The sequence below is a fragment of the Rhinatrema bivittatum genome, chromosome 5 (genome assembly GCF_901001135.1).
Source record: "Rhinatrema bivittatum chromosome 5, aRhiBiv1.1, whole genome shotgun sequence".
In the NCBI taxonomy this organism is placed as follows: domain Eukaryota; kingdom Metazoa; phylum Chordata; class Amphibia; order Gymnophiona; family Rhinatrematidae; genus Rhinatrema; species Rhinatrema bivittatum.
In genome coordinates, this window is record NC_042619.1 from 115333198 (window position 1) to 115353140 (window position 19943).

Genomic DNA, 19943 nt, shown 5'->3' on the forward strand with positions numbered 1-19943 from the left:
ACTGAAAGGCATTAATCTGGATTGCTTTTGGGTTATCTGGATAAATATGAGTTTTGAATATCATCTGCACTCATCCGGATCAATTTATCTGGATAAGTGAAATGTGTTTTGGGGGCATTCTGGGTTAGAGTTGAGTTAGCCAAATAAGTTATTGAACTAACTCAAGGCATGGCCAACAACAGGATTGAAGTTATCCAGGAATATGATCCCAGATAACTTTTTCTTTATCCAGTTATATTCAAAGAATATAGTTCATTAAATAGCACTTCTAAAGTGGGCTTGCTGGTCCAATCCCCCAACTCCCACCAATGAAACAAATGTTGGCTCTCTGCTGTCAATCATCCTCCTTCCCCCCCCCCCCCCCCCCCAAACATAGCTGAGGTTTAAAAGTTGTCTAGGTAGGTATTCCCAGATAAATTTATTTGAGGTTATTTAGGGGGACATTTATCCCACTGAATATCTCTAATAACTTATCTGATTAACTTTAGCTTGATAATTATACATTTTATTTTTTTAATTGACCTCTAGGTATTTTTTTGCGATATGCAGAACCTTCCTTGTACTAATAATTGTGTAAAGTATGTTCTATATGAAGCTGGTCCCCCATGTTGTTGCTTTGTCCTTTACTAGGGGTGCTAATGGTCCGGGTTCAAGTCTAGATGGGGAGGAAGATTTATTTTCCGAGGTCCCTGGCATTATCTACCTCTATCTACGTGACCTCTTTACATTTTAGTATTGACAATTTCCAGAAGTTACCAAACAGTGAAAAATAAAAGCAGAGAAGCAAAAATTATGACCCCCAGGGAGAAACTAGGAATCACAAATGGTCCATCTATCCCAATAAGTCCATAATTGGGTCAAACTCAATGAAAATGCTGGAGTCTGTAGTTGATGTTCAAATAAAAGATAGTCTTTACTGTAACTTAAAGAAGAGGACCCAGGTCAAGATGACAAAAATAAGATTCAACATACATTCCATGATGAATAAAAATAAATGGTTTCTCTGTCCAGCCTCATTCTGCTCACTTTTCTTCTTGCTCTTGCATCTTCATCCTGATTGACAATATCCTCACCAGTGAGAGTGGGATAACTAGAGTGTAGTTCCAATTCAGGCATGAAATGGTCTGGAAAAGTATCCCCAAACAAAAGTTTCCAAACTGGGCTCCAACAAGCAAAAATCTTCAATTGTAAGTCAACTATCAAAAATTTAAGTCTCTTGAGCTAGTGGTTCAAACGTTTACATCCTTCTCTTCACCTAATCTATTAACTGGTTGAATAGGTCAAAAGATCTCTGCCCCAGTCCTTTTGCATACTATGGGTATGCCCTTCCCTCAGAAACTGGTCAGTCAAAATCCATATATCTTCTCAAAAATCTCTTCCTCAAAACCTCTTTGTCAAATGTTTGAATTTCCTTCTGTGAGATCCAGGGGAATCTCTAGCTCTCCAACAACCTTACTCTGAGATCTTGGGAAAATCTCTTGTTCTATGCCTTGAGATCCTTGAGGAATCTCTAGCCTCCTTGTTTCTCCTTAGCACCCGATCCATGCTTCCTCAAATGCCTTCCTACTGAAGCACTAGACATGCTCCAACATTCTGTATACCTCCAAAAAGCCTATCTTCCAAAAAGGTGGGGTTATAGCAATGGGAATGTTAGGAACCACGGCCCCCAGCTGCTTTCTCCCAGCTACCTGACATAAGAACATAAGAAATTGCCATGCTGGGTCAGACCAAGGGTCCATCAAGCCTACTAATGTATGGCTTCTTCTGCCTGGCAGAATACTGCTATTTCGTGCACACAGATGTGCACACAGCAAGGACCCAGCAATGGTCACCCTAGGTATGCACATGCCTAACTATGCACATAATATATGCACCTTGGCGGATAAAAAACCACTGCAGTCACCTCAGATGATGTAATCCACCTTAGTTAATGCCTCAGCAACAGGTCTCCTGAGTGATCTGCGTAGTTTGACCGTATCCCTGGTTCTTTGTTTTCTTGTGTTCCTGCTCCTGTTGTGCTTCTTTGTCCTGGTCTGGTTGCACTTCCTAGTTCTGATCCTTTGCCTTCCCTTGTCTTGCCTAGTCTCCCCTGGCTTGACTTCCTGGTTTGACCTTGGCTTGTTCTCTGATCCTCCTGATTGCCTCCTGACCCCTTGTTTTGGACCAGACCTTCACCTGTCTGCTGCCTGCCTCAACCTTGGCTCATCTACTGGATTCTACTGTCTACTACCTTCCCCTACTCTCGCCTGAACATGCTCTTTCTCTCCTGCCATTATCCAAGTAATCTCCTAAGACCTGCTAGCAGTCTGAACCAAGGGCTTAACATACAGGAACAACGGTTGGTATAGCCAAAACTCCAGCCAGTCTTATCCTGGGTACATCCGCCAGCAGTTGGTGTGGGCTGTATGAATTTACCTGCCCGGTTATGTCAACTGCACAACCACACAAGGGTCCACATCTCTAAAAGGAAGGAATTAAAAATATCAAGACCCATCTTACTGCTCCTAGATAGAAAAATCACACAGGGATAATGTTAGTGATTGGCCTAGCCTCATCACAAATATACAAAAAAGTTAAGACAACTGCATCATAAGAACATAAGAAGTTGCAATACTGGGTAAGACCAAGGGTCCATTAAGCCCAGCATCCTGTTTCCAATAGTGGCCAATCCAGGTTAAAGTACCTGGCAAGTACCCAAATATTAAATAGATACCATGCTACTAATACCAGAAATAGAAGTAGCTATTCCCTAAGTCAGCTTGATTAATAGCAGTTTATGGACATCTCCAGGAATTTATCCAAGATTTTTTTAAACCCAGCTACATTAACTGCCCTAACCACATTCTCCAACAATGAATTCTAGAGCTTAATTGTGCATTGAATGAAAAAGAATTTTCTCTGATTTGTTTTAATTGTGCTACTTGCTAACTTCGTGCCCCCTAGTCCTTCTATTTTCTGAAAGAGTAAATAACTGATTCACATTTATCCACTCTTGTCCTCTCATGATTTTATAGACCTATGTTATATTCTTCCTCAGCCTTCCTTTCTCCAAGCTGAAAAGTCTAACCTCTTTAGTCTTTTCTCATAGCAGAGTCTTCCACCCCCTTTATAATTTTGGTTGCCCTTCTCTGTACCTTCTTTAGTGCAACTATATCTTTTTTGAGATGTGGTGACCAGAATTGGACATAGTATTCAAGGTGCGGACTACTATGGAGCGATACAAAGGTATTAGGACATTCTCCTTTTTATTTACCATTCCCTTCCTAATAATCCTTAACATTATGTTAGATTTTTTTGATCACCACATCACATTGAGGCGACAATTTCAATGTGTTATCCACTATGATGCCTAGATCTTTTTCCTGGGTGGTAATTTCTAATATGGAACCTAACATCATGTAACTACAGCATGGGTTATTTTTCCCTATATGTATCACCTTGTGTTGCTCGTCCCGGCTACGTGGGTGCCGCGACCGGGCCTGCTCACCTCGCTCAGCCTCCCGTTAGTTCCGGTCTTGCTGCAGCTGCCAGCTCCCGGCGTCCCCAATGCTCACCGTGGCCCTCTCCAACTTCCTCCATACTGCAGACCTCACAGCGGCGCTCTCGTCGGGGCACCGTGTCTTCAGCCACCACAGCCCCGCCCCTAGATGCGTGCAAGTCCGACATCATTCCCTTTAAAGGGACCAGCTCGAGAAACCCAGCTCGGCCGCCACCCGGTGACATCACTTGAAACTCCCATAAATAGCGAGGCCCTGTCCCCAGGACCTCGCCTTGGCAATGGGGTCGACACCTCGGTGTGTTAGTTTGCCTACTCCATGTTCCAGTGTCTCCTTGGTCCAGCCTCTCCGTGTGTTCCTTCCTGTGTCCTTACTCAGGTAGTACCTTCTCAGACTGATAAGAACATAAGAACATAAGAATATGCCATACTGGGTCAGACCAAGGGTCCATCAAGCCCAGCATCCTGTTTCCAACAGTGGCCAATCCAGGTCATAAGAACTTAGCAAGTACCCAAAAACTAAGTCTATTCCATGTTACCGTTGCTAATAATAGCGGTGGTTACTGACCTCTGCCTGCCTGACTACTCTCTTCGTCTGCTGCCTGGTCCTGACCCTCGCTTGCCTTGACTACGCTCGGACTGACCCTGGTATTGACCCCTGCTTTGGCTGACCACTTCTGGACTGATATACTGGCTTTGACCCTTGCGCTTCACTCAGACACTTTCTTCTGGCCTTCCGTGACTACCAGACCATCCTGCTTGGAATCCATCCGCGGCCTCCATCCAACCAGACCCGCAGGCGGTGCCTGTCTTACCTGGAGGGCCTTCCTGAACTGTTACCTCCCTAAGGTCTCCGGAGCTTCCAGTTCAGGTCTGGTCTATCCTCTCTGCATCAGCCACACACCCTTGCTCATGGTGGGCACACCCCTCCGCTACCTCTCTGGGAGATCACCTGAGGCCCACCTAAGTCCTGGTGGTCTGAGTACCCAAGGGCTCAACCTGTGGAAACCCTGGACTGTTATTGGCGAAGCTCCAGCTAGCCTCTGTCTCCTCGTGTGCTCCACCTCCTGGTGGCAGGCGCTCTCTGGGTCCGACCAGAGGGCCGTACCAATCCTGCACCAGTCCAGTGGTCCACCTCCAGCGCAACACCTTGCACTTATCTACATTACATTTCAATTGCTATTTGGATGCCCAAAAATAAGCAGTGGATATCTGCAACTCTACCTTAATAATGGTTTATGGACTTCTCATCCAGGAACTTATCCAAACCATTATTAAACACAGCTACACTAATAGCTTTCACCACATCTGCTGGCAATGAATTTCAGAGCTTAATTATGCGTTAATTAAAAAAGTATTTTCTCTTATTAGTTTTAAATGTATTACCTAGTAACTTCAATGTGTATCCCCTAGTCTTTGTACTTTTTGAAAGAGTAATCAACTGATTAACATTTACTTTTTCCATTCCACTCATTATTTTATAAACTGAAAAAATGAAATTCAAACAAGACCTAAAAACACAGCTCTTCAAAAAAGCCTATGAACTCACCTGAAACTATTCAACTATACTTAGTAAAAAGACTGATCTCACTCTTAATTTTCATTGATTTATGTACTTTCTTAAACTTTCTGTTTAAATAATTCCTTGGAATTATTCTCTATTGTTGTAGTAATTAACAATTCCATTATTCCCTTATCCTTTTCATGCAGTTTGAAATTTACTATTTTTCTAAAATGTAATTCATTGCTATATTTGTAAACCATTGTGATCTACTTTTGGAATGATGGTATATAAAAGGCATAAATAAATAAGTAAATAAATAGACCTCTATCATATCCCACTTCAGCCATCTCTTCTCCAAGCAGAAGAGCCCTAACCTGTTTAGCCTTTCTTCATAGGGGAATTCTTCCACCCCCTTTATCAGTTTGATCGCTCTTCCCTTTCTTTCTACTATATCTTTTTTGAGATGTGGTGACCAGAACTGTACACAATACCCAAGATGAGGTCGCACCATGGAGCGATACAGAGGCAGATGGTATGTTCAAAGTGCTATTTCTTAGGGTCACTCTGGAATTACCCACCTTGCTTCAGAATCTAAGTACACTGCATATTTGAGCTCATCTGAGTAGTGCCAATTTAAATTGCTCTCAAGATGTGGCTTGTAGTAATAAGGTATGTGCTGCCTAATGTGTGCCATATAACTGACAGGTTGTCAGGTAACAGAGCAATATGGCTGATTCCAGATTGAGCTCTGTGTTTTAGAAAGCGAATTGCAGACTGTTAATGTTGTATAAAGTACTAAACTCTTGTGCCTTCCAATGTGATGGCAATAAGTGGGTCGCCTGATGGTAGAAGTTAATCAGCTGCAAGAAGTGAGACAGTTGGTGAATGGCAACCAACCTCAACCTCTGTTTTGTCAGTAATGCAACTGAAGGCCTGCACATTGTCTAAGGGTTTTGGAAACTATAAGGGAAGAATATAGGATCACTCACTAAGAGTTACTTAAAGGAACACTGTTGGGTGTGGTGATCTGAGGCCCTACTCTGTTGCTAAGTAAATTTTGGGAGAAGAGGCTGTCTGCTTTGTAACACGAATCTGGTCCCTGTGTACTTGGCATTGCTGGGAGGAAAAAGAACCTTTAACTTGTAGGACCAAAGACCAAAGTTGGCCTGTTTCCCAAAAGTGAATATGACCATAAGAGAAAACAAACCCTTGGTTGCTTGGTATTTGCTCCAAATTCCTGCATCATGCAGTACAAGTAAGTATGGATTTACTATCCAAGAGTAACGGTGCAGCTATTTTTCGTGTGAGGAGCAGATACTGTAGTGCCCAAACAATTATCCAGGCTACAATTCTATGAGGAGCTACTTATGAAGACTGTTTTGCATATGTTTATGCTTAATAAAGTTATTCACATTTTACCTCCCCTTGTTGGGAGTGGGATTCAGAGAGGTGGGCCATTCAGAAAGACTAGTCTGTTTCCTTACAGCTTGCTGTTCCTGTGTTATGCCCTTTGAAGGATTGCAGATTACTTGCCAATGAGGGGATTGGATAGCCAGTGGTTCCTCAACCTGTCCTGGGTGACCCCCCCAGTCAGTCAGGCTTTCAGGATATCAAAATGAATATGCATGAGATAAATGTACATGCAGTGGAGGTTGTGCATGCAGATCTATCTCATGCATATTCATTGTGGATATCCTGAAAGCCTGACTGGCTGGAATCTCCAGGACAGGACTGGAACCACTGAGATAGGTGATGCTGTCTAAACTGCTCCCTGGGACAAATGTAATATGTAGCTAAGGACTGGCTTTGTGGGGGGGCTACCAAACTCACCTTTCCTGACAACTCCTGGTTGAAGGTTGGCCTTGGGCTTCTCTGTAAAACTCCTTTCTATAGTTATGTGTGTTTAGTAGCCCCTGCTATTGGGTCGAGTAAGAGGTTACATGGCATCTCCTATGGAAAAAAATTGTAGCTCATCCAAATGTTAAAATAAAATATTGGTATAGTTTTTAAACAAAGATAACAAATTTTAAAATATTTACTACAACTGAGATGGGGATAAGGAAGAACTATGGATAAAAAAAAATATGTTATAAAAGATAAAAGAATCTGGGGACCTAAGGAGGAGAAGTCCTGGTGGACTTAGGAGACAGGACTTCAAGGTGACAGCTGCAGGGCTACCAGCTCCAGAGTGCCTATCAGACGCTCCTGAATGGTAACCAGGCAGCCTACCTCAGCAACCAGCTCACTGAGGTCAGCTCTCATTCCAGCCACATTTTGATAAAGCCATTCCAGAGCTGCACCCAGAACTCCATGAGAACTTAGCTCTGCTAGAGGAGCAGGTACTCCTCCCACAGAGTCAGACTCAGAGCCTGCAGGTGGCTCCAGAGTGCCTGTGCCAGGACATGGCACAGCATCATCGCCTTTTGTCCAAATGGAGATCCCAAGCAAGATCTTCATCCTGAGGTACCGAGGGAAAAAAAGGGGTGGGGTAGGGAATGGGGGAAGAGGGAAGAGGGAAGAGAGAAATGATGCATAAGGGAGGATAACTCATCAGGAAAGAAGTGGTGCTAGTTGATGCTTGGCTACAACCTTGTCTTCTAGTGGGGGCTGGGGAGCAGGTTGAGGCCCGACTCTACCTTCTGGTGGGGGTACTGGCTGAGGCCCAGTACCTGCTGGTGGTGGGGCCAGTTGAGCTGGAACAGCATCTGGAGATGCTGGAGATGGTGGTATCTGTGAATACATAAAATGGTGGGGATAAGTGAACAAATGGTGTACAAGGTAGTGTGAATCACAGTTAGGTGAAAGATTGGAGTTTTTCCCCAAAGTGTGGGGTTGATTTAGGGGGAAGGGTTGTGTCAAGAGGATATGAATGAAACGGTGGGGCAACCTTCACTGATCCTGGGTTGCAAGCCTGTACCTGACTAGTACAAGAGAATGAGGCTTGCATAAGGCAGAGGTGAGCAGCATGGACACTATCAGAGCAAAGCATGAGGCTCAAATTGCACGGTCTTATGTTGGGGGCCACTTTTTTTTAACTTTTTATTTTAAGAAAAGGCAACACAGCACATGCAGGAAAAAGACAGCACATCCATTGAGACAACAAGGCATAGCTTACAAGCCGTGAGTGATAGGTACAAATTTTAACTTTTCACCATGGTGTGAACCATAGGAAAGGACTTGAAGAAAATTGAGCTGCAGTATACACAGGCAGTTATCATTTCTGGTCTACAAACACAATTATTTGATAACTTTATCCCAGTAATCCCAGTAACCTTTCCAAATCTTATCATATATCATTCCTTTATGCTTTAGTTTATAGGTCAGTTATTCTATTAAAGCAATTTTGTATTTCTGTTTGTTCCAGACTGCCATAGTGGGGCCTTGTTTCCATAACAATGCTTTAGTGTACGATGTATGTTGTAGTAAGGATCATCTGTGAACCAGAGACCACTGGATAGTCTGGTTCAATATTAGGATGCAAGAGATGAAGGTTCATTCTAACGCGAGGGTCCTAGATTTCAGGAAAATTAGCTTTCTCAAAATGGGAAAGTACCTCAAGGAGTTGTTAGCTGGATAAGAAACTCTAGGGGAAGTAGAAGGGCAGTGGGCAAAACTAAAAGAAGATATCATAAGGGCAACTTATCTTTTTGTTAGGAATGCAAATAAAGGGAAGAGGCAAAAGAGACCATTATGGTTTTCTAAAGAACTAGCTGAAAGGTTAAGGGAGAAAAGGTTAGCATTCATAAATCACAAGAGATTGCAGAAAGAGGCGACAATATCTGGAAAAATTAAGAGAAGCTGGGAAAGTAGTCAGGAATGTGAGAAGCTGGGAAAGTAGTCAGGAATGTGAAAATTCAAATAGAAGAAAAAATAGCAAATATGGTAAAACAGGGGGACAACACTTTTTTTTCGATATGTTAGTGATAAAAGGAAGTGCAAAAGTGGCATTGTGAGACTCAAAGGTGACGGGGAGAAATATGTGGAGGCTGATGAGGAAAAAGCAGAATTACTTAACAAATATTTCTGTACAGTGTTCATTGTGGAAGGGCCTGGAGCAGGACGACATAAACAAACACAAATAAGATTGGAAGTGAGGTAAACCTCAAATGATTTTCAGAACAATGTCTTTGTTAGGATCTAACTAAACTTAAAGTAGATAAGGCGATGGGGCCAAATGGGATACGTCCGAGGGTATTAAGGGAAGTTAGAGATACCCTGGCAGCTCTGTTGGCTGATCTTTTCAATGCTTCTTTAGAGTCTGGAGTAGATACAGAAGACAGGAAAAGGGAGGATGTGGTTCCTGTTCATAAAAGTGGAAGTACGGAGGAGGCTGGACTACAAGCTAGTTAGCCTGACCTCTGTGGTGAGCAAACTAATGGAATCGTTACTGAAACAGAGGATAGTACAAGTTTTCGAATCCAATGGATTGCAAGACAGCAAACCAGAGGTAAATCTTGTCAGATAAACCTGATCAATTTTTTTGATTGGGTGACCAGAGAGTTGGAACCAGGGAGAGCAGTAGTCATAGGGTTCTTGGTACTTTCAGCAAGGTTTTTGACATGGTTCCGTACAAAAAAACTTATAAATAAATTGAGTGCCATTGGTATGGATGCTAGAGTGGTTAGAAACTGGCTGAGTGAGAGGTGACAAAGAGTACTGGTAAATTGAGTTTTATCTGAGGAGGGGGTTGTTAATAGTAGTGTGCGTCAGGGGTTGGTCCTTGGACCAGTTCTTTTCGATATTTTTGTGAGCAACATAACGGAAGGGTTTTCTGGAAAGGTTTGTCTTTTTGCCAATGATACTAAAATCATAACTCTTTCTAATGGGCTTTTTTGTTTTATTCTCCCACCACCAAGAAGAGACCGTGGGAGTGAGGAGGAGCCTTCACCACTTTGAGAGAGCAAAGCCCTGGCCCTTGTGAATGATTAATCAATAATAAACTATCTCCTGAAGGCTGCTTGAACATTAAAATGCAAGCAAACAGTAGACTAGGTTATTTTTTAAATTTTATTAGTAAGGTTTTACTATTATGATGTTTTATATTTCTTGATTTTGTTGTTTGATGCTTTATGAACAATAGACACATTTTTGTTTTTCTATTGTTGCACTGTATAACAAGTCTGGCTTGTTGTGGTTTTAGTTCAATTTTTTGCTTACACATTTCTATTTATAGTTATGGTTTCTTTATTCTGAATTTGATGAGTGTCTGTCTGTGTTCTGCATGTGTGACGGGTGCCCAACCGGCATCTTGCAAGTTGCATACACTGGCTATGAAACGAGTGAGTCTCTTGGAGAGCAGGAGTGCTAAGAAGGCAGGGCAGGCATCCCAATAGGTGAACTAGGTGGTTGCCTAGAGCGCCAACCATTAGGGGCAGCAAAGAGTAACCATATGGAGCTGTGAGTAGAGCCCATCCCACTCACGGCCAAGAGGAGTAGAAACCCAGCAGGCCGAGAGTGGAGCCTATCCCACTCATTGCTGAAAGGAGTAGAGACTCAGCAAGCTGCGAGCAGTGCCCATCCTGCTCGCAGCTTGCTGAGTCTCGGTAGGCCGTGAAAAGTGCCCATCCTCATGGCTTAGAGAAGCAGAATCTTGAGGGGCCTCGAGCTACGCTTCTGTTTGTGTGTATGTATGTATGTGTGTGTGTGTGTGTGTGTGTGTGTGTGTGTGTGTGTGAGTGTGAGTGAGAGGGATTAGTATTAGTGACAGAGAGCGAGGAAGGTAGTCTGTGTAAGGGTGCATGTGTGAATGAGACAAGGAACTGAAGTATGTGTAAAGGGGGGTCTTTCTGAGTAAATGAGGTCAGGGACGAAGTTGGGATCTGGACCAGTGGGGGCGGCCTCATGGCAGAAGGTTCGCCTAAGGTGCCTAATAACCTTACACTGGCCCTGTGACAAGGGGTGGGAATGAGAGAGGAAGGGGGCTGCTGTAGGCTGTGGAAGGGGTGACAACAAGCAAGAACTTTACAAAATAATACAGCAGTGCTAGGGTAGAAGTGCACTCACTGAGTGAGCACATGAACAGCAGCATAACAGCAGAATGTGTGAGTGTGTGAGTCTTTGTATCTTTGAGGGTGTGTGTGTATGTGAGTCTTTGTTTTGAGATGCTGTGTATATGTGAGTTTTGTGTTTGAGAGGGAATGTGATTGTGAGTCTGTGTCTGAGAGGGTGAGTGTGTATGCCTATCTTTGTGTCCTGAGAAGTGGAGTATCTTTGTGTCTGAGATGGTGTGTATGTGAGTCTTTATGTCCTGAGAGGGTACGTGTGTGAGTGTGTCTGAGAGGCTGTATGATTGTGACTCTTTGTGTCTGAGAAGGAGTGTGTTTGTCTGTGTATGTTTGTCTGTGCTTGAGGAGGTGAGTGTGTGTATTTGTGAGTCTTTTGGTCTGGTGGAGGGAGAGAGAAGTTTGGCCTTTTCTTTCAGGTATGGGCACATTCTCCTCCCCCCCCCCCCCCCCCCCCCCCCCACACACACTTCCTCTGGAAAAAGTAATGAACATAGAAAATAAGAACATAAGATATGCCATACTGGGTCAGATCAAGGGTCCATCAAGCCCAGCATTCTGTTTCCAACAGTGGCCAATGCAAGTCACAAGTACTTGGCAAGTACCCAAACATTAAATAGATCTCAAGCAACTTTTCTTTATTGATTAATAGGAACTTATCCAAACCATCTTTAAACGCAGTTACACTAACTGCCATAACCATATCCTCTGGCAATGAATTCTGGAGCTTAATTATGCATTGAGTGAAAAAGAATTTTCTCTGATTTGTTTTAAATGAGCTACTTGCTAACTTCATGGATTGCCCCTGTTACGCAGGAGGTGGACCCGCAGGGTCAAGGTGGGGTTGGTGCTACCCGCAGGGCAAGCCCTACGGGTCCCCACCATCGGCAGACGGAGCTGGCTGGCTGACGGAGGCTAGCTGGAGCTTCACCAATATCAGCCCTCGTTCCCTGCAGGTTACGCCCTTGGGTACCGGGGCTGGCTGCACTTAGGTGGGCCTCCTTCTGAGGTCTTCTCTGGGACAACGAGAAGGTCAGCCAGGGGCCAGCAGTGGTAATAGGAATTAGTTGTCCGATCTGGATGAGGCGAAGTCCTGGAGACCCGGGCGTCAAGGAGTACAAGAGGAAGGCAGAGGGCACCCAAGTAAGAACAGGCCAAAGTCTGAAAAGCCAAGTCCAGAATGAAGATGAGTGGAGCATCGTAAGCAGGCTGAAGTCAGGGCAGATGGCAGGCAAGGAGAGTAGCAAGGCAAGCATGGGTCAATACCTGAAGTCAGGAGATGGGCAGTAACATAATCAGTTGAAACAGAGGTCGATACCAGAAGACAAGCAGTAGCGTAATCAGGCGATGCAAAGCTCAATACCAGGAGACAAGCAGTAGCATAGTCAGGCAATGCAGAGGTCAATACCAGGTTACAAGCAGTAGCATAGTCAGGCGATGCAGAGGTCAATACCGGGAGGCAAGCAGTAGCGTAATCAAGTGAAGCAGTGGTCAGTCAATGGAACAAGCAAGGTAGAGACGAACACAGGAACAGGAACAGACAATTAAACTCTGGAATTTGTTGCCAGAGGATGTGGTTAGTGCAGTTAGTATAGCTGTGTTTAAAAAAGGATTGGATAAGTTCTTGGAGGAGAAGTCCATTACCTGCTATTAATTAAGTTGACTTAGAAAATAGCCACTGCTATTACTAGCAACAGTAAAATGGAATAGACTTAGTTTTTGGATACTTGCCAGGTTCTTATGGCCTGGATTGGCCACTGTTGGAAACAGGATGCTGGGCTTGATGGACCCTTGGTCTGACCCAGTATGGCATGTTCTTATGTTCTTACCAAGGTCAGGAACAGGAACACGGACGAGTCAGGAACCAGGAACACGGAGGGTACGCAGGAACAAGCAATTCAGGACACAACCAGCATGGAGACCTGTTGCCAAAGCAAGGAAACGTTGGTTGGGCCCAGCCTTATATCCTGGGACCCAGTGATGTCATCATCCGGGGCCACGGGTGAGGTTCCCGCCATGGCCCCTTTAAAAGAACAGCTGATGTGCCTGCGTGTACCTAAGGAGGGGTGTGGCACGAGACGGCGGTGTCTCCCTGCGGACCACGCAGGGAGGCCCGCCACGGAGCACGGACATCTGCTAAGGAGTTGGGAGCATGAGGAGCAGCCTGGAGTCAGAGGCAGCGGCCACCAGCCACGAGAGCAGCAAAGCCAGGTGCTGGAGCAGGCAAACAGGGGTAAGAGGGACTGGCCGCGGGCCTGCCGCAACCGGCACATGCAACAGCCCCCTAGTCCTTTTATTGTCTAAGAGAGTAAATAACTAATTTGCATTTACCTGTTCAAGTCCTTTCATGATTTTGTAGACCTCTATCATGTCACCGCTCAGCTATCTCTTCTCCAAACTGAACAGCCCTAACCTCTTTAACCTTTCTTCATAGGGGAGCCATTTTATCCCATAAGAACATAAGAACATAAGAAAATGCCATACTGGGTCAGACCAAGAGTCCATCAAGCCCAGCATCCTGTTTCCAACAGTGGCCAATCCAGGCCATAAGAACCTGGCAAGTACCCAAAAAAAGTCTATTCCATGTTACCATTGCTAATGGCAGTGGCTATTCTCTAAGGGGTAGATTTTAAAAAATAGCGCGAACACGTACTTTTGTTGGCGCACCAGGCGCAAACAAAAGTACGCTGGATTTTATAAGATACACGCGTAGCCACGCGTATCTTATAAAATTCGGGATCGGTGCGCGCAAGGCTGCCGATTTTGGGCAGCTGCGCACGCCGAGCCGCGCAGCCTGCCTCTGTTCCCTCCGTGGCCGCTCCGAAATCGGAGCGGCCTCGGAGGGAACTTTCTTTCACCCTCCCCTCACCTTCCCCTCCCTAACCCACCCCCCCGGCCCTATCTAAACCCCCCCTACCTTTATCCATGGATTTACGCCTCCCGGAGGCAGACGTAAATCCGCGCATGCCAGCGGGCTGCTGGTGCGCCAAGACCCGACCCGGGGGCTGTTCCGGAGGGCGCGGCCATGCCCCCGGAACGCCCCCAGGCTGAAACCACGCCCCCGGGCCCGCCCCCGGGCCCGCCTAGTCACGCCCCCGAATCGCTGCGTCATTTGGCGACGCCCCCGACACGCCCCCTTAAAAAAGCCCCGGGACTTACGCACGTCCCGGGGCTCTGCGCGCACCGGTGGCCTATGCAAAATAGGCGTTCCGGCGCACGAGGGCCGGATTTACGCAAGCAGGGCATTTAAAATCCACCCGTAAGTGAACTTAATAGTAGGTAATGGACTTCTCCTCCAAGAACTTATCCAATTCTTTTTTAAACACAGCTATACTAACTGCACTAACCACATCCTCTGGCAACAAATTCCAGAGTTTAATTGTGCGTTGAGTAAAAAAGAACTTTCTCCGATTAGTTTTAAATGTGCCCCATGCTAACTTCATGGAGTGCCCCCTAGTCTTTCTACTATCCGAAAGAGTAAATAACCGATTCACATCTACCCGTTCTAGACCTCTCATGATTTTAAACACCTCTATCATATCCCCCCTCAGTCGTCTCTTCTCCAAGCTGAAAAGTCCTAACCTCTTTAGTCTTTCCTCATAGGGGAGTTGTTCCATTCCCCTTATCCATTCCCCTTATCATTTTGGTAGCCCTTCTCTGTACCTTCTCCATCGCAATTATATCTTTTTGGAGATGCGGCGACCAGAATTGTACACAGTATTCAAGGTGCGGTCTCACCATGGAGTGATACAGAGGCATTATGACATTTTCCGTTTTATTCACCATTCCCTTTCTAATAATTCCCAACATTCTGTTTGCTTTTTTGACTGCCGCAGCACACTGTACCGACGATTTCAATGTGTTATCCACTATGACACCTAGATCTCTTTCTTGGGTTGTAGCACCTAATATGGAACCCAACATTGTATGATTATAGCATGGGTTATTTTTCCCTATATGCATCACCTTGCACTTATCCACATTAAATTTCATCTGCTGTTTGTATGCCCAATTTTCCAGTCTCACAAGGTCTTCCTGCAATTTATCACAATCTGCTTGTGATTTAACTACTCTGAACAATTTTGTGTCATCTGCAAATTTGATTATCTCACTTGTCGTATTTCTTTACAGATCATTTATAAATATATTGAAAAGTAAGGGTCCCAATACAGATCCCTGAGGCACTCCACTGTCCACTCCCTTTCACTGAGAAAATTGCCCATTTAATCCTGCTCTCTGTTTCCTGTCTTTTAGCCAGTTTGCAATCCACGAAAGGACATCGCCACCTATCCCATGACTTTTTACTTTTCCTGAAGCCTCTCATGAGGAACTTTGTCAAACGCCTTCTGAAAATCCAAGTATACTATATCTACCGGTTCACCTTTATCCACATGTTTATTAACTCCTTCAAAAAAGTGAAGCAGATTTGTTAGGCAAGACTTGCCCTGGGTAAAGCCATGCTGACTTTGTTCCATTAAACCATGTCTTTCTATATGTTCTGTGACTTTAATGTTTAGAACACTTTCCACTATTTTTCCTGGCACTGAAGTCAGGCTAACCAGTCTGTAGTTTCCCGGATCGCCCCTGGAGCCCTTTTTAAATATTGGGGTTACATTTGCTATCCTCCAGTCTTCAGGTACAATGGATGATTTTAATGATAAGTTACAAATTTTTACTAATAGGTCTGAAATTTCATTTTTTAGTTCCTTCAGAACTCTGGGGTGTATACCATCCAGTCCAGGTGATTTACTACTCTTCAGTTTGTCAATCAGGCCTACCACATCTTCGAGGTTCACCGTGATTTGATTCAGTCCATCTGAATCATTACCCATGAAAACCTTCTCCATTACGGGTACCTCCTCAACATCCTCTTCAGTAAACACCGAAGCAAAGAAATCATTTAATCTTTCCGCGATGGCCTTATCTTCTCTAAGTGCCCCTTTAACCCCTCAATCATGTAACGGTCCAACTGACTCCCTCACAGGCTTTCTGCTTTGGATATATTTTAAAAAGTTTTTACTGTGAGTTTTTGCCTCTAAAGCCAACTTCTTTTCAAATTCTCTCTTAGCCTGTCTTATCAATGTCTTACATTTAACTTGCCAACGTTTATGTTTTATCCTATTTTCTTCTGTTGGATCCTTCTTCCAATTTTTGAATGAAGATCTTTTGGCTAAAATAGCTTCTTTCACCTCCCCTTTTAACCATGCCGGTAATCGTTTTGCCTTCTTTCCACCTTTCTTAATGTGTGGAATACATCTGGACTGTGCTTCTAGAATGGTATTTTTTAACAATGACCACGCCTCTTGGACATTTTTTACTTTTGTAGCTGCTCCTTTCAGTTTTTTTCTAAGAATTTTTCTCATTTTCTCAAAGTTTCCCTTTTGAAAGTTTAGCACGAGAGCCTTGGATTTGCACACTGTTCCTTTTCCAGTCATTAAATCAAATTTGATCATATTATGATCACTATTGCCAAGCAGCCCCACCACCGTTACCTCTCTCACCAAGTCCTGTGCTCCACTGAGAATTAGATCTAAAATTGCTCCCTCTCTCGTCAGTTCCTGAACCAATTGCTCCATAAAGCTATCATTTATTCCATCCAGGAACGTTATCTCTCTAGCGTGACCCGATGATACATTTACCCAGTCTATATTGGGGTAATTGAAGTCTCCCATTATTACCGCACTACCAATTTGGTTAGCTTCCCTAATTTATCTTAGCATTTCACTGTCCGTCTCACCATCTTGACCAGGTGGACGGTAGTATACCCCTATCACTATAGTCTTCTCTGACACACAAGGGATTTCTACCCATAAAGATTCAATTTTGTATTTAGTCTCATGCAGGATGTTTATCCTGTTGGACTCTATGCCATCCCGGACATAAAGCACCACACCTCCTCCCGAGTGCTCCTCTCTGTCATTGCGATATAATTTGTACCCCGGTATAGCACTGTCCCATTGGTTATCCTCTTTCCACCATGTCTCTGAGATGCCAATTAAGTCTATGTCTCTGAGATGCCAATTAAGTGTATGTCATCATTTACTGCTATACATTCTAATTCTCCCATCTTACTTCTTAGACTTCTGGCATTAGAGCATACAAACATTTCAAAGTTTGTTTTTTGTTTGTATTTTCATTCTGCTTTTTAATTGATAGGGATAAGTTAGAATTTTTTAGCTCAGGTGAGTTTTTAGTTACAGGCACTTGGACTACTTTTCTAATTATTGGAACCTCACTGTCGGGATGCCCTAATTCTAATGCATCATTAGTATCCTTTAAAGATACCTCTCTCCTAACCATGCCCTGCTGAGCGACTGTCGGCTTTCCCCTTTGTTCTAGTTTAAAAGCTGCTCTATCTCCTTTTTAAAGGTTAGCGCCAGCAGTCTGGTTCCACCCTGGTTAAGGTGGAGCCCATCCCTTCGGAAGAGACTCCCCCTTCTGTTGCGATCCCGGGTCGGCCCCGGGATCGCCGCCTACCTGGTCGCAGCCCCGGCGCTAGCCCGTGTCCCCCAGGCCTCCGGGGACCCCCGCTGCCGCAGCCCCGACATCGGGCAGCTTCACCCGGGTCTGCAGGGCCCTCTGCTGCCTCGTGTCTGCCTCGCCGGAGCAGCCGGCGTCCTTCGGCATCTGGCCCCGCCCCCTAGACGCGCGCGCGCGTCTCTGCCTCAATTTAAAGGGGCCAGCGCGGGAAATTCGAAAGAGTGCCTCCGGTGACGTCAGACGCTGCAGGGCTACTTAAGCCCTGCAGTTGTTTCTCTCCAGTGCCTTGCAACGAGGTTTCCAGGTATTCCTGCTTCCAGTTGCTGCGTTCTCGTGTCCTCTTGCTCTTCGTGCTTCCTGATCCCGGATTGGCTTACGACATTCCCTGGCTCTCGACTCTGGACTGGCTTACGACGACTCTCTGGCTTCTGACCCCGGACCGGCTTACATTAACTCTCTGGCTTCTGACCCCAGACCGGCTTACGTTGACTCTTCGGCTCTTGACCTCGGACCGGCTTCCGGTGATCCATTGGTTCCTGACTCTGGACTGGCGAGCGACAACTCTTCGGCACTTGGACTTCAACAGCCTCGGCCCTCGCGGGCCCTCCTAAGTCCCAGCGGCCGGGTCCCTACGGGCTCCTCCTGGGGGGACTCCGGCTTCCAGGGTGAATCTCCTAAGTCCCAGCGGCCGAACTCCTACGAGCTCCTCTCGGGGGAGGATCGGCTTCCAGGGCGAAGATCTTCCCACCATTAAGACCAGCTCCGTAGTCTCCACTCTCCTCGCCAAAGCCCTTGGTCGCATAGGGCTTCCAGAGTTCATCCTTCGGCCAGTTCCGAACCCGTCCTTGCCGCCTCCCGGTCGGGGCCATTGCTGCCACCACCTACAGCAACTGCTCCTCTGGTTCCGACCGGCCCAAGGGTCCACGAATCCTACACCTTCCCCAAAAGGTTCCCCAGTTTCTAACAAAACTGAATCCCTCTTCCCGTTTCTCATTTTGGTCAGCCTTCTTTGTACTTTCTCCAGTGCAACTATATCTTTTTTGAGATGTGGCAACCAGAATTGTACACAGTATTCAAGGTGTGGTCTCATCATGAAGCAATACGGAGACATTATGACATCCACTGTTTTATTCGCATTTCCCTTCCTAATAATTCCTAACATTCTGTTTGCTTTTTTGACTGCCACAGCACATTGGGCCGACGATTTCAATGTATTATCCACTATGACGCCTAGATCTCTTTACTGGGTGATAACTCCTAATATGGAGTCTAACATCATGTAACTGTAGCAAGGGTTATTTTTCCCTATATGCATCACCTTGCACTTGTCCACATTAAATTTTATCTGCCATTTGAATGGCTCCCTATCTCTGTGAATTCTGGTTTTGTGGCTCTTGATATGCAAAAGGTTGGCCACCTCTGCTATACTGCATGACCTAGATACTAGGCCACACTCCTTAGTAGGGGTCTCAGTGGTGACCTACATAGGAATAGTCATGTGTGAAAGTGGAATACACCATCGGCGAAAAGTTTACTTAGTGCATCCAAGTGTTCAGAATTTTCACAGTAGAAATTTTGCAACCCTAATGAGAATAAACCATACCAACTGTATATAATTCTTATTGCATATTTGTCCTGTTCTCATTTGTCCAAAAGTTTTGTGCCTGGCATATCATTATTTGTTGTGCATTTTCAGGTATACCTGTGTATCTGAAGCTGAAACAATTTATTGCAGAATAATAACTTGAGTTTCAAATGAATTAACTTTGGAAACTACTCATAAATATTTTACAGGACAATTGTTGCAATCATGGGGATATGGTCACTTGCTCTGGAGGGATGTGAGCCCTTGGACTACAGCGCAGCTCAGGGAGGAGCCCCAAGGCACACACCATGGGAGGTGAGAGTGTCCAAACACAGGCTGGAGCTGGAACAGGATCAAGACTTGGAACATCATAGAAACTGGAACAAGGCAGGCTCATGCCTGCCTTGTTCCAGTTCTTTGATGCACATGCACATGCAGATCTACATGCACAGGTGAGATCCAGCAACACAATGCTGGTCTCAAGAGTAGCCCTTCCAGACCTGCCACTTGGGAACGACAAGAGCTTGAGGCCAGATGGGGGCTGAGGGCAGGAACAAGATGAGACCTGGAACTGATGAACTTGGAAGACTCAAGGAACTTGGAACACTCAGGTTTGGATTCAGGCACTAGTATGGAGTGAGTACTGCACCACCTCACACCCTACACAGCCACCTGAGGCTGGTTGCAGACCACACCAGAGGTGAAGCAGAATCTGGACAAAAAGATTTATTTAGAATGTTATATTCCACTTTTCACAGTAGATTACATTCAGGTACTGAGGGATTTTCCTATCCCTAGAGGGCTTACAATCTAAATTTGTACCTGAGACAATGGAGGGTAAAGTGACTTGCCCAAAGTCACAAGGATAAACAGTGG